Consider the following 12,058-nt stretch of genomic DNA (forward strand, 5'->3'; position numbering starts at 1 on the left):
AAGAATTTCCACTATATTTTCTTCTAGGAGTTTTATGGGTTTAGCTCTTATATTTACATCATTGACCCATTTTGAGCTTAGTTTTTTATTGTGTGAGTGTCTTAGTTTGTTAGAGCAGTTATCACAAATTCCTCTTGATTTGGCTTATATAATAAGCATTTATTGGTTCACGGTTTTGAAGCTAGAAGAAACCCAAAATCAAGGCATTAGCAAGACCTTGTTTTTTCCCGGACGACTAGTGTTTTGATGCTGGCTTGCTGCAATCCTTGGGGTTTCTTGGCTTGTGTCTTTGCTTCTTGTCACATGGCAATATGCTTTCCCTGTATCTGTTCTTCCAGTTTCCACTGACTTCCAGCTTCTTCCTGGGGCATTTTCCAACGTCTGGCTTCTGGTTTCTTCTCTTTATAAGGCCTTCAGTGATATGGATTATGACCCACCCTCACTCAGTTGGGTCATACCTTGACTAAAAATAAATTACAGGAATTTTCCCACATGATATTGCAATGATAGAGACAGACCATTATACATTTTGTCAAAACCTATAAAACTGTGTGGGGCAAAGTGTAAACTATAGTGTAAGCTATAGTCCTTGGTTAGTAGCAATGGTCAACATGTGTTCATCAATTGTAACAAATGTTCCACACTAATGTGGAAAAGTGTGTGTGTGGGGGGGTACATGAAAATCCCTTATAATTTTGATATAATATTTATGTAATCTAAAGTTTTTAAAAAAATAAAAATATTAAAAATGACTAAATAAATTACAATGGGTTCACACCCACAGGGATGTGGATTAAGATTAAAAACATGTCTATGTTAGAGTACATGATTCAGTCTATCACAGTTTGCCCTTTAGACCCACGAAAGGCATTTTCTTCCCACATGAAAAGTACATTCACCCCATCCCAACATCTTAAGAGTTTTAAGTTATTTCATTTACAACTCTAAGTCCAAAGTCTCATCAATCAGTTATGGGTATGATCCATCCTGGGACAAAATTCCTCTCTCTCTGTGGACCTGTGAAACCTAGAAAACAAGTTATCTGCTTTCAAAGAACAATGGTGAGACAGGCATAGGATAGGCATTCCCATCCTATCAGGGATAATTGGAAGGAAATACAGGTCTTGGGTCCCAAACAAGTCTAAAATCTAGCCAGGTAAACTCCCATTAGATTTCAAGGTCTGAGGGTCTTCCATGGATTAATCTTCTGTCCTCTGGGCCTGCTGGAGTGGCGGCCTCATTCTTTTCACGTGTTGGGGCAGTGGCCAGACTCTCTTCATACACTAGACCTAGGCCCCACCCTCTCCAAGCATTGGGGTGGCAGCTGAACTCTCCCAATACTTTAATGCAGAAGATCTACCCTCTCCAAACACTGGAGCAGAAGGCCCACCCCCTCCCAGCACCAGAGCAGAAATTTCACTTTACCTCTCTCTTGGCTCAAGGAGATCTTCAGTTCTCTGCTTCCATGGTTCTCCTCTTGAGTCATTATTCCTTCATTTCATCCTGTCTCTGTCCTTTTCAGTCCAGGCTGGCAGTGCATTTACTCACACAGAATTCTCATAAACTTTGTCAGTTTTGCATGTTGTTCAAAGGGGATCCAAACCATCAGACAGAAGAATTTCCCAGAGATCCTTCTTAGACATATACGCTTCCTATCCCACTTCTTCTGAGATGGCTGACTGGATCCACGTTCTGCCACATCTTATTAGCAAAAGTTTTTTTAGCCACACCTTTGTGAGGCATCCACCTCCTGAGACGTCAGGGAGGACTCTGATAGAATTGAATTGCTTCTGGCCCTAGTCCCAGAGCACACCATCCGGATAGGCTCAAAATTTTCCAAACTATCAATTTCTGGTTCCTTGGTGCTTAAGAGTTCAGTCCTCATTTTTATCTCTTTCCTCTTTCATTTCACCATATGCGACAAGGAAAAGCTAGGTTACCACTTCCATGCTAAACTTGGAAATCTGCTCAGCTAAACATCCAAGTTCATTGCTTGTAAGTTCTGCCTTCCATCTGATATTAGAAACCAATTTTACTAAGTTCTCTGCTACTTTAGAACAAATATCACCTTTCTCACAGTTTCTAATAACATATTTATCATTTCCTTCAAAGGCCTCACTGAAAGTACCTTTAATGCCCATATTTCTATCAACATTTTGCTTATGATGAATTATGTATTCTCTATGATGATAGAAACTCTCTACAGCTCTAACTTATTTCTGAACTCTCACTAGAAATGCCTTTAATGTTCATATCTCTACTGACAATCTTTTCAAAGCAATCCGTGCTTTTTCTACCAAGCACCTCAAAACTCTCCCAGACTCTACTGATTATACAATTCCAAAACTGGGTCCAGAATTTTAGGTACTTGTAATAGCAGGACCCCACTTTCCAGTACCAAAAACTGTCTTAGTTTTTCAAATTTGCTATCAGAAATATCACAAACTGGTTTTGGCTTAACAAGAATTTATTGTCTCTTGGCTTTGAAGCTAAAGATGTCCAAATTCCAGATATTGACAATGCTTGCCTTCTTCTGGAGTCTTTAATATTCTGGTGGTGGCTGATGACAAACCTTGGGGTTCCTTAGTTTGTATCTCTGCCTACTGTTAATGGCAGTGTACTCTCTTTGTGACTGCTCTTCCAGTTTCTGCCACCTTCCAGCTTCTGCCCAGGGTCTTTTCCATTTCTGGCTTCTATTTTACTCTCATTATAAGGCTTACATTAATATGGATTAAAATCCAACCTCATTCAATTTGGCCTCACCTTCAGTAAAAATAGGTCTTCAACACTATTTACAATGGGTTCATACCCAGAGGAATGCAAATAAAGATTAAGGACATGTCTATGCTGGGGTACATAATTCAGTCTACCATAGGGTTTATCTTCATTTTTTAAACTTTGCATATGGACATCTAGTTTTCCCAGGACCATATTTAAAGAGAATATTTTCCCATTGAATGTACTTAGTCTTCCAATATTTTTTTATGCCTTATTTCCTCCCATTCACCTCCTTCCCTGTACCTCAGTCACACTGTCTTTGCTGTTTCTTAAATACACCTCTACCTGGCTGGCTCCTTCTTTTTACTTAGCTCTTCATTCAAAAAATCCTCATCACTGGTGAAATCTTCCATGAGACTCAATTGACATAGTGCTCACCTCTTCTCCACCCCCTAGTTGCTCTCTATCACAATACCTTACTTCTTTTCCATCCCATTTATCATCTTATTCATTTATTTTTTCAATGGTTTATTATCTATTTCCCCTTGTATAAGACAGTTTCATAAAAGCAAGAACTCACTCTGTCTTTCTTGTTCACATTTGCATCCTAGAGTCCAGAATCTCATAAGACAAAAAAAAAATAGAAATGAATGAATCAATTAAGGCATTGCGTTCCTCCTTGCCACATAGTTTCACAGAGATAGATGTAAATGTCACAGCTTCAGCAACTTATAGACTTGTTTTAGCAAAGGGCACTCCCTGCCACACACTCTTCCAAGCCTAGAAACAACTGGAAAACTGAACAGATAAAAGACTAACTGAAGCAGAAATTCCTCTCTTTGTACTGGGAAATGCCATTGCTTTGGATCTGGAAACTATTCTCAGAAATGTTATGTGGGAATAAGACTCTGAATGTTCACCAATTCCATTTAACTTTATGAAAATTTATCAAGCTTCCTGTTATTGTGTGAAGCGGTACACACTCCAGAAAATCATGTTCTTAAAGTTAATCCATTCCAGTGGGTATAAACCTTTTGTAAGTAGGACCTTTTGATTAGGTTACTTCAGTTCAGGTGAAGCCCAGGGTGGGTCTTAATCCTCTCACTGAAGTCCTCTATAAATGTGATGAAAATAGAGAAAGGGAGAGAGAAATCCATGGAAGCAAGAAGCTGAAAGCAATGAAACCTGGAAGAGAAGGGAGAGAAAAGCAGACACAACCACAGGCTTTTCATGTGGCAGAGGAATCAAGGATCTCCAGCAGTTGGTCTTTGGGAAGAAAGCATTGCCTTGATGATGCCTTTAATTTGGACATTTTTTCTCAGCCTCACAATTGTAAGCTTGAATGCTAATAAATTCCCATTGTTAAATATCTTTTTGAGCAGTCCAGCAAACTGATACACCTCCTTCTGATGGGTTTTTGACTATACCTATATATGAGACCAAGAAATATATATAAGAAGCAATCCCTCTCTAAAGGGGGTTACCTACATTTCTTGGAAGACAAAATAAATTAAGGTAAAGAATCAGAAGGGGGAAGGTGATATTATTGACATCTAAAACATGTTTTTCACATGATTTAATACAGTTGATCCTCATGACAGTTCCAATAGGCATTGTTAGCCCCAGTTGGAGAAAATTGACATGCAAGACTGTTCAAAATCCAAATTTCTCCACTGGGATGATCTTCAAGACTACCTAGCATCCGAGTCCTTTCTTCTGCATCACACTGCCTCTCATGAAGTGGTTGAACAGCAACAATAAAGGGTTCAATTACACCACTGATCCCTTACCTAATGACGCAGGACCAATATATGCTCTGCAGATAAAGTGTGAAGGGTACTATTACCTACTATTAATTTATGTCACCATTTTATTAGATCAGCTGGTGCCTTGGTGTTTTGAAAGCTCTACGATTACTTACATTACCACAATCTTTATCATAAGATTCCTGGTCTTGGTCTGCTATTCTAATTTACCTTATTCATAGATTTTATTTTAAAAATTTTGTGTATATGTTACTATATCATTTTATTTCTTTTTTTAATAACCCAACTCAAAGCCATTGTGAAAGCCAGGTTATATTTATAAAGAAATAAGCTACACAAACTAAAATATACTTATTATGGCAGACTACAAAGTGATGCCAATTTTTCATGTCTTTCTGTATCCATGGCCTTTGTCGTATGACTTCTCAACTCCTTCCAGGAAGAGACAAGGTCTATTTTCCCACGTCTTAAATTTGTGCTGGCTTTGTAGCTTGCTTTGGTTAATAGAATACAGCAGAAACAATAGTGCACCAGTTCTGAGCCTAGGCCTCAAGGGGCTTTGCAAACTTTTCTCTTAGAGTCTTGTGACCTCCATATGAACAAGCCCAGCCTGGCCTGCTGGAGGACAAGAAACATATGGATCATTGGTTCTACAGCCAGCCACATCCTAGAAGAAGAGCCACCTAGGTCATCTGCAACTGACCCACAGATTTATGAGGGAGCCCAGCTAATCAGAAGGACCACCCAGCTGAGCTTAGCCTAAGTTAGTTAAACAAACAGTTGTCTTAAATCGTTAAGTAAGCAAAGCTATCTGATATATCTGTATTTACAATAGCTATGCATATATGCTAATGCTGTAATAAGTAATTTACTTACCTAACCTCAGCCCTTTGAGTCTGATACTTCTGTCTACATTTTAGAGAGGAATATTATAGCAGGTTAGAAATACATGGACTTTCCTCTTCTCCTACAGGGTTTAGAGGTAGACCCAAACTACTGGCTTGACACCATAGGAAATGCTATTTAAAGCTTCCTAATCTTGTGCTTTAGATTTTTTACTACACTTTTGCACAAACACCTTCATATTTGGCCTCTAATTAAGCAGATTTTAAAATGTGATATTTGAAAAATCTTTTATAAATTATTCTTCATATTTTTGCTTAAAAGATAGCCTTCAAACATTGAAAGGAAATAACAAAGTCAAGGTGCACAGTAGAGCCAGCTTATCGGGGGAGGGTGCACCTCATGTCCTGACACAGTGTGACTAAAGTACTGAGGAAGCCGTGGGCCAACTAAAGAATCCATCCTGTTATGGTTGCCTAAACATCTCTGAAGGTTACTCTGTAGGTCCCTCCTCAGAGCACTCTGAGAATACAAATTACTGAGAAATTTTTTATAGGATAATGTGTCTTGAGACTGTCTTTGAAGGTACACAAATGAACTTTCTGTTTTCCTATTATAAAACTCAGATGGTGTACCAAGTCATGGGCCAAATTCTGTTTATCCTATTTGTCTTTGTCAACTAAGGATCCCTTCCCAATGGACTGACATAAATCAACCATCCCATTGTTGAGGGTAACAACTTCCTAAGAGACTGAAAATCAAAATGGTGTCCTTTTTTATTGGCTCTGGAGTCTGTGACCTTTAGAGATTCAAGGTCACCTCCTGAAAAAGAGGTAATAGAGGCATTCCAGTGTCTGGCTGAAGATTATATTATGTAAGGATAAATATGGTGAGAGGGAGAATAGAAAGTTACTTGAAAATCATACCTGTGTTCAGAAAGGGAAATACAAATTCATAAACTAAAATTTAATTTTTAAATGTTTCTACTTGATACCTAAAAGAAAAAAGATGCATTCAATTTTTCTTACTCCCTCCTTGCCTCTAGTTTTCATTTTATTTCTTATTGTAGCTCTTGGGCATTTTATATACTTTATCAATGCCTTCCTTCCCGCAAGAGCTGTGTGTGTCTCTTTGTGTGTGTCTCTCTGTACATATGTGCCTGAACACTTAGATGCAGTGGGTTTTGGAGACAGTGGCGGCAAGGATGCATGTAGCAAGAGAGTGAAAGAAGGATGGATCCAGGAAAGCATAAAAAAAAAAAGCTGTCTGATAATAAAAACATATACAAATGGGTAATAAATTTAACTCATGAGCAAATGGAAAGACTTAAAATTATAATGGGCCACATTAAAATTTGATTGTCACGAATTTTCGAAAGAATCCTCCTTATACCTTAATTCTTACAAATGACGGTTCCAGTTCAATCCATTAACTAATAGCACTATAGGATTGGCCCTCTGCCAACGGACACTCCTTCTCATTTTTGCTTTCTGGTGTTGAATGTGAATTAATGTTCTCCATTTATTGCACCTTGTTTATTAGAATAACCCTCTGGCATTTCTCCAGTACTCATCAGGCTAAAAGTGCATCTCCTCTTCAGAAAGGGTGACTTTGAAATGAGGCTCAGGGAAGGGAGGGTTCCACTGTGGAGCACCTGAACAACTGGGGAAGAAGCCCATGTGGGCCTGAGAGTCCAGGTGGGAAATGGCACTGAGATGTGAACGAAGGGAGGCACTAAAAATTAGTCTCCTGGCTTAGTGCTTTCATGAATTTATTTATGTTTGCTTTTTAAAGAAAAATTTCTCAGTATTTTCAGTGTTGAGAAATGTTCTTTTAATAATTTTGCTGTTAAATAACTGAAAAACTAAAACAAGTACTGAACTGATGTTCATAGCTTTGATGCAACTCAAATATCCAAGGAAATGTATTTGCTATAAAACTTTAAAAAAACAATTTAATGAAGTGGATGCTTTTGTTTTAGCTGAAACTAGATTACCTAGTTTGGATTTAATGATAGGAAAATAAATGTACTTATTTTATGCCTCATTTTGACTTGACTCTTCTGCTTTAGATAAGCTATTGTTGCGTCACTATTGTTACTTTTGCTTTAAAAAAATAACTTACTTTTTAACCATCTGTTAGGTGATGGGCCATTGAGAACTGCTTGCCAAAATGCAATACTGGAAAAAACATTAAATTCCATTTAATAGAAAGTTTTCCGATGTATAACTTCCTGTACTGCCTGCAGGAGTAGAAAGATGAGGTCCCATTAATACGTTTGCTAGGAACATGATCATGGCGCTGACTGCTATAATTGGGATCTTCATGAGCTCCGCTTGCCTACCTTGCCATTTGCTGAAAGTAGTTTCCCACTACTTTTCTCCACATGAATTGTGAATACTTATTCCTCACACTATACTATGGTTCCTTTTGGCCTTTAGTCATGTTAAGGAAAGGGAAACAAAAATATGAACTCAGATACAGAATTGGAAATACCAATAGCAGCACTCAATTACAAGTCAAGCATACATGATCCAGAATTGCTTAAAATAATTTTTAATTTTGCAAAAACAAAAAATTAAAATGATCACAGAAGGGAAGGGCTGTGGCCCAATTAGTTGGGCTCCCATCTACCATATGGGAGACCCTTGTTTTGCGTCCCAGGGCCTCCTTGTGAAAGCAGGCCGGCATGTGAACTGTGGAGGGCTAATGGCCCGTGTGCCACAGAGAGGTGACACAGAAAGATGATGCAACAAAGGGAGATAAGTAGACACAGAATAGCATGCAGCAAATGGACACAGAGAACAGACAGCAAAAACAAGCCGCAAGGAGTGGGGAATAAAGAAAGAAATAAATTAAAAAAAAAATCACAGAAATCCTAGACCTCAGAGGACACATCTTCTTGGTTTGTTTTTTTCCTTAGACTACCTGGCCTTGCTAATAGATTCCAATCTAAGCACTGTTAATAATATAACTTGTTGGAATTTAGAAATATACTGCAGATTAGAACACTTTTTAATGGTGAGGATAGGGGAGGGATGAGAAAAGGCAGCTGACAGTTGAAGGTGAAAAGATTACATGGTCTAGCAGATATTTTTGCTAAAAAGAAAATTTATAGTGACTGCTTTTTGCCTTAGAAAATTCAAACTAAAACATCCTAAAATATATTGACTTTTTTAAAAAAATTCACTTTTTTCTTTACCTAATATATCTATAAACCAACAATCATACTTTTTTTTTAAGATTTATTTATTTCTCTCCCCTTCCTGCCCTCCACCCCGGTTGTCTGTTCTCTGTGTCTATTTGCTGCATCTTCTTTGTCCGCTTCTGTTGTTGTCAGTGGCATGGGAATCTGTTTCTTCTTGTTGCATCATCTTGTTGTGTCAGCTCTCCGTGTCTGTGTGGCACCATTCCTGGGCAGGCTGCACTTTCTTTCGCACTGGGCGGCTCTCCTTATGGGGCACACTCCTTGTGTGTGGGGCTCCCCTAAGTGGGGGACACCCCTGCATGGCAGGGCACTCCTTGCATGCATCAGCACTGCACATGGGCCAGCTCCACACGGGTCAAGGAGGCCCGGGGTTTGAACCGCGGACCTCCCATGTAGTAGACGGATGCCCTAACCACTGGGCCAAGTCCATCGCCCATAGATCTTTTTTTAAAGTTTATGTGTTTCTGGTCAAGCCACATTGCTCCATCTTAGCTTTTTAGTACTTCTGGAGGAAAAACAGTAGATTTTGTTTGTTTTACACAAAAATTAAAAAAAATTAAGCAAAAATATTTTATGTCAGCTTAAAAATTTGCCATGAAAACTCAAAAGATTATTTGATTTCTATTGGATAGACACCATTTAAGGGATATGTTTGCCCATGAGGGCATCAAAAATTCTTTATTAAATGCCCTTTTTGCATCATGGATTTCCCAAAGCAGGATTCTAGTCTGTATATGTTCTCACACACACTTCTTTCCCATAACTTATTGTAACGTAAGCGTCAAAGTTTCCCCCAATATCCCAATTCTCTGTAAAAGAATATGTAGACTTTGTAGTCATGGGGCATTGTTTCCTAGAAAGATTCTGAAATACTTCCGGCAATTGGGACCTTAGAGATTTAAGAGATGTTACCATCTCTTAAACCACCTGGTGGAGTGGTTCAAGGTCACTAACAACTAAATGGCTCAGAGAATTATTGCAAACTTTGAGAAAACATTCCTAAACAAGTTATTATTTACAGAAATAGCTTTAAAGTGATCCTAAGATATTCTTCTGTCTACTTGACTTAAAACATAATTATATTATGTAAGTATGGACTTATGTAAATTTGTGTGTTTGTGTATAAACAAACACACACACACATATGTATATATGTATATGGATAGATAATGCTTTGCATTTTAGGGGCAAGTAATTTGATTTGCTTTTTAGGAATACACACTCTTCATTCTAACCAGTGCCCCAAAAATCTATTCTTAGAAGAGATTCTTGTAGCAGCGACTGTTCATTGTCTCCAGCTTAAATAAATCCTTGAAGATCAAATGTCAAGAGTTGTTTGAACAACTTGGTGGGCTAAAACGAGGTAGTCCAGGCCCATTGCTTCTTGCGAGTAAGCTTAGATTTAGAGGCTGAAGCAGAAGACTAGATCTAGAGGTCTTGAAAGAGGTATGTGGACCAGGCTTACACCAACCCAGCTCATTTTCCACGAGGCTGACTCAGCCTGCCCTACTCCACCCCAGGCTTTGACCTCCTGGACAGTCCCACATGGAGGAAAGCTCTGGGCAATTACATTCGTTCCTTTAGTGCCACTATTGCAAAAATATCCCCCAGCTGCTCCAGTAGCGGTAGAGGGCATGGAGAGGATCCTGATCCCATACTCTAAGTTCCGAGAGGGAAGGGCAGCCCACTCAAGCAAGCATCTGATGCCTGAAGATTCCTCTTCCTTCTCTGAGTGTGGCAGCTGCAGCGAGAAAGAAAGGCAATGAGGCTTTCAGTCCCACATGCTTGCTAAGCACAGAGGAATTGCAGCAGCGGAGGCGGCCAGGACCAGGCCCCACTAGAGAGGGAGTAAGAATGATGGAGGCACAGAATTGAAAAAATGTGCTGGAAAGTCCCCACCCGAGGAAAAGTTAGGGTCAAGTTGGAGCTCAATCCTCTCTCTCCCGGTGTCAACACCAGGAAGGGACAGCTGGTGTGACCTGGACATGATAACTAGAAAGAAACCTGAAGCTAAAGAGGAGGAACTGGAGCCCAGCAATGTCAAATAAAAGAAGAAAAGGCACACAATGCCTGGGGGAGAACGGGGCAGGGGCAGGAGGGACTCGGCTATTGTCGTGATGATCCAGGCCAAGTAGGGGTCTTTAAAGTTCCAAGCTATTTCAAGGTAAATGGAATTTATTTATAGCAGTTGATTCATCTCTCTGCTTCATCATTTTCCTAATGGCACTCAGTCAGACATTCAGAAATAAGCCATTCTTCAGTGAAGGGATGACACACTTGTTTGCTCTGGTGCCTCTTTTTAATATGGGAGCCTTCCCTTGTTTCAGTTCTCCAAACACTCATACTAAGAAGATGAATACTTCCCATTTCTCAACTCCACAGGCTCCTACTCATTCATCTGTACACTGCTTCTGTGAGAGTGACCAGAGTTTCTGTGCCTGGTAGGCAGAGGAAGAACCTGAAACAAGTAGGCATAGATGCAAGGCCACCCAGCTTGGTGCTGGCAGAATGCCTGATGCAGGTTGCCTGTGTCAGCTTGATAAGCCCTCACAGCTCCATATTATCACTGTGGAGTAAGGACAGGGGATTGTAGAGGTAATGAGGATGCTGATGATGCAAAACTCTGTGAACCTTGGCTCACCCAGTTTTCAGATTGATTTGTTTAAGTAGATCTAGAGACTTAATTCTTCTCTTTCTCCCACTCATTCCCCTTGTTCAGCTCATAGCTTTTAAGCTCCAAGATACCTGAAAGCATTCTCTTGGATCCTCTCCTACAAAAGTATTGAAGGGATCCTTCATTCAGTGCTCTGCAATCTCAGATCATTCCTATGGTTGGAATAATCTCTGACCACTCCCCACTCCAAACTAAACTCTCAAATTTTCTTTAATTAACTCCACAACTCCGTTGAGCATACTTCATAGGTATCATGAGAGTAATGAGGTGAAGACTCAAGAGTTGTCTTCAAGGAACTCCATTCTACCTGAGGAGGCCACCCAGGTACACACCCACAAAGTAATTGTTTAAAGACAACTGAAGAGATTCAGTCAAGGTTTCATTTATTATTTTTCCAAAGGAATAATAAGGACTGCTTTATAATTTAGATGAGGGAGAGGAAACTTCAGCCTAGGATGTAGAGGAGACTGGAGACTTCAGGAACCACATAAGCTTGAAGCATGGGATGGGCTGAGTAAGCATAGGAGGATGAGATCAGCAAAACACTCAAACAAAACAAGCCAATCAGAATACCAGGCATATTTTGAGCAAATCAGTTTACCTGAAGCAAAGGATTCATGTAGAAGAATGGTAGAATATAATTTGCCCCATAAAGAGTCTGTGAGTCTATGCGTACTGGGCTTAGAATGTATACTAAAGGCAGAGGAGAGCTTTGGTGGCATTTCATTAAGGCATATCATAATGGAAGTGGTGTATTGGAAGATGTGTGTTTATGGTGGGAAAGGTAGAGGTGGGAAAGGAGCCTGGAAGAAAGTTGGTCATTTATAAGAGTGGTTCTCAAGCTTGGCT

Source organism: Dasypus novemcinctus, chromosome 2 (genome assembly GCF_030445035.2).
Source record: "Dasypus novemcinctus isolate mDasNov1 chromosome 2, mDasNov1.1.hap2, whole genome shotgun sequence".
Lineage (NCBI taxonomy): Eukaryota > Metazoa > Chordata > Mammalia > Cingulata > Dasypodidae > Dasypus > Dasypus novemcinctus.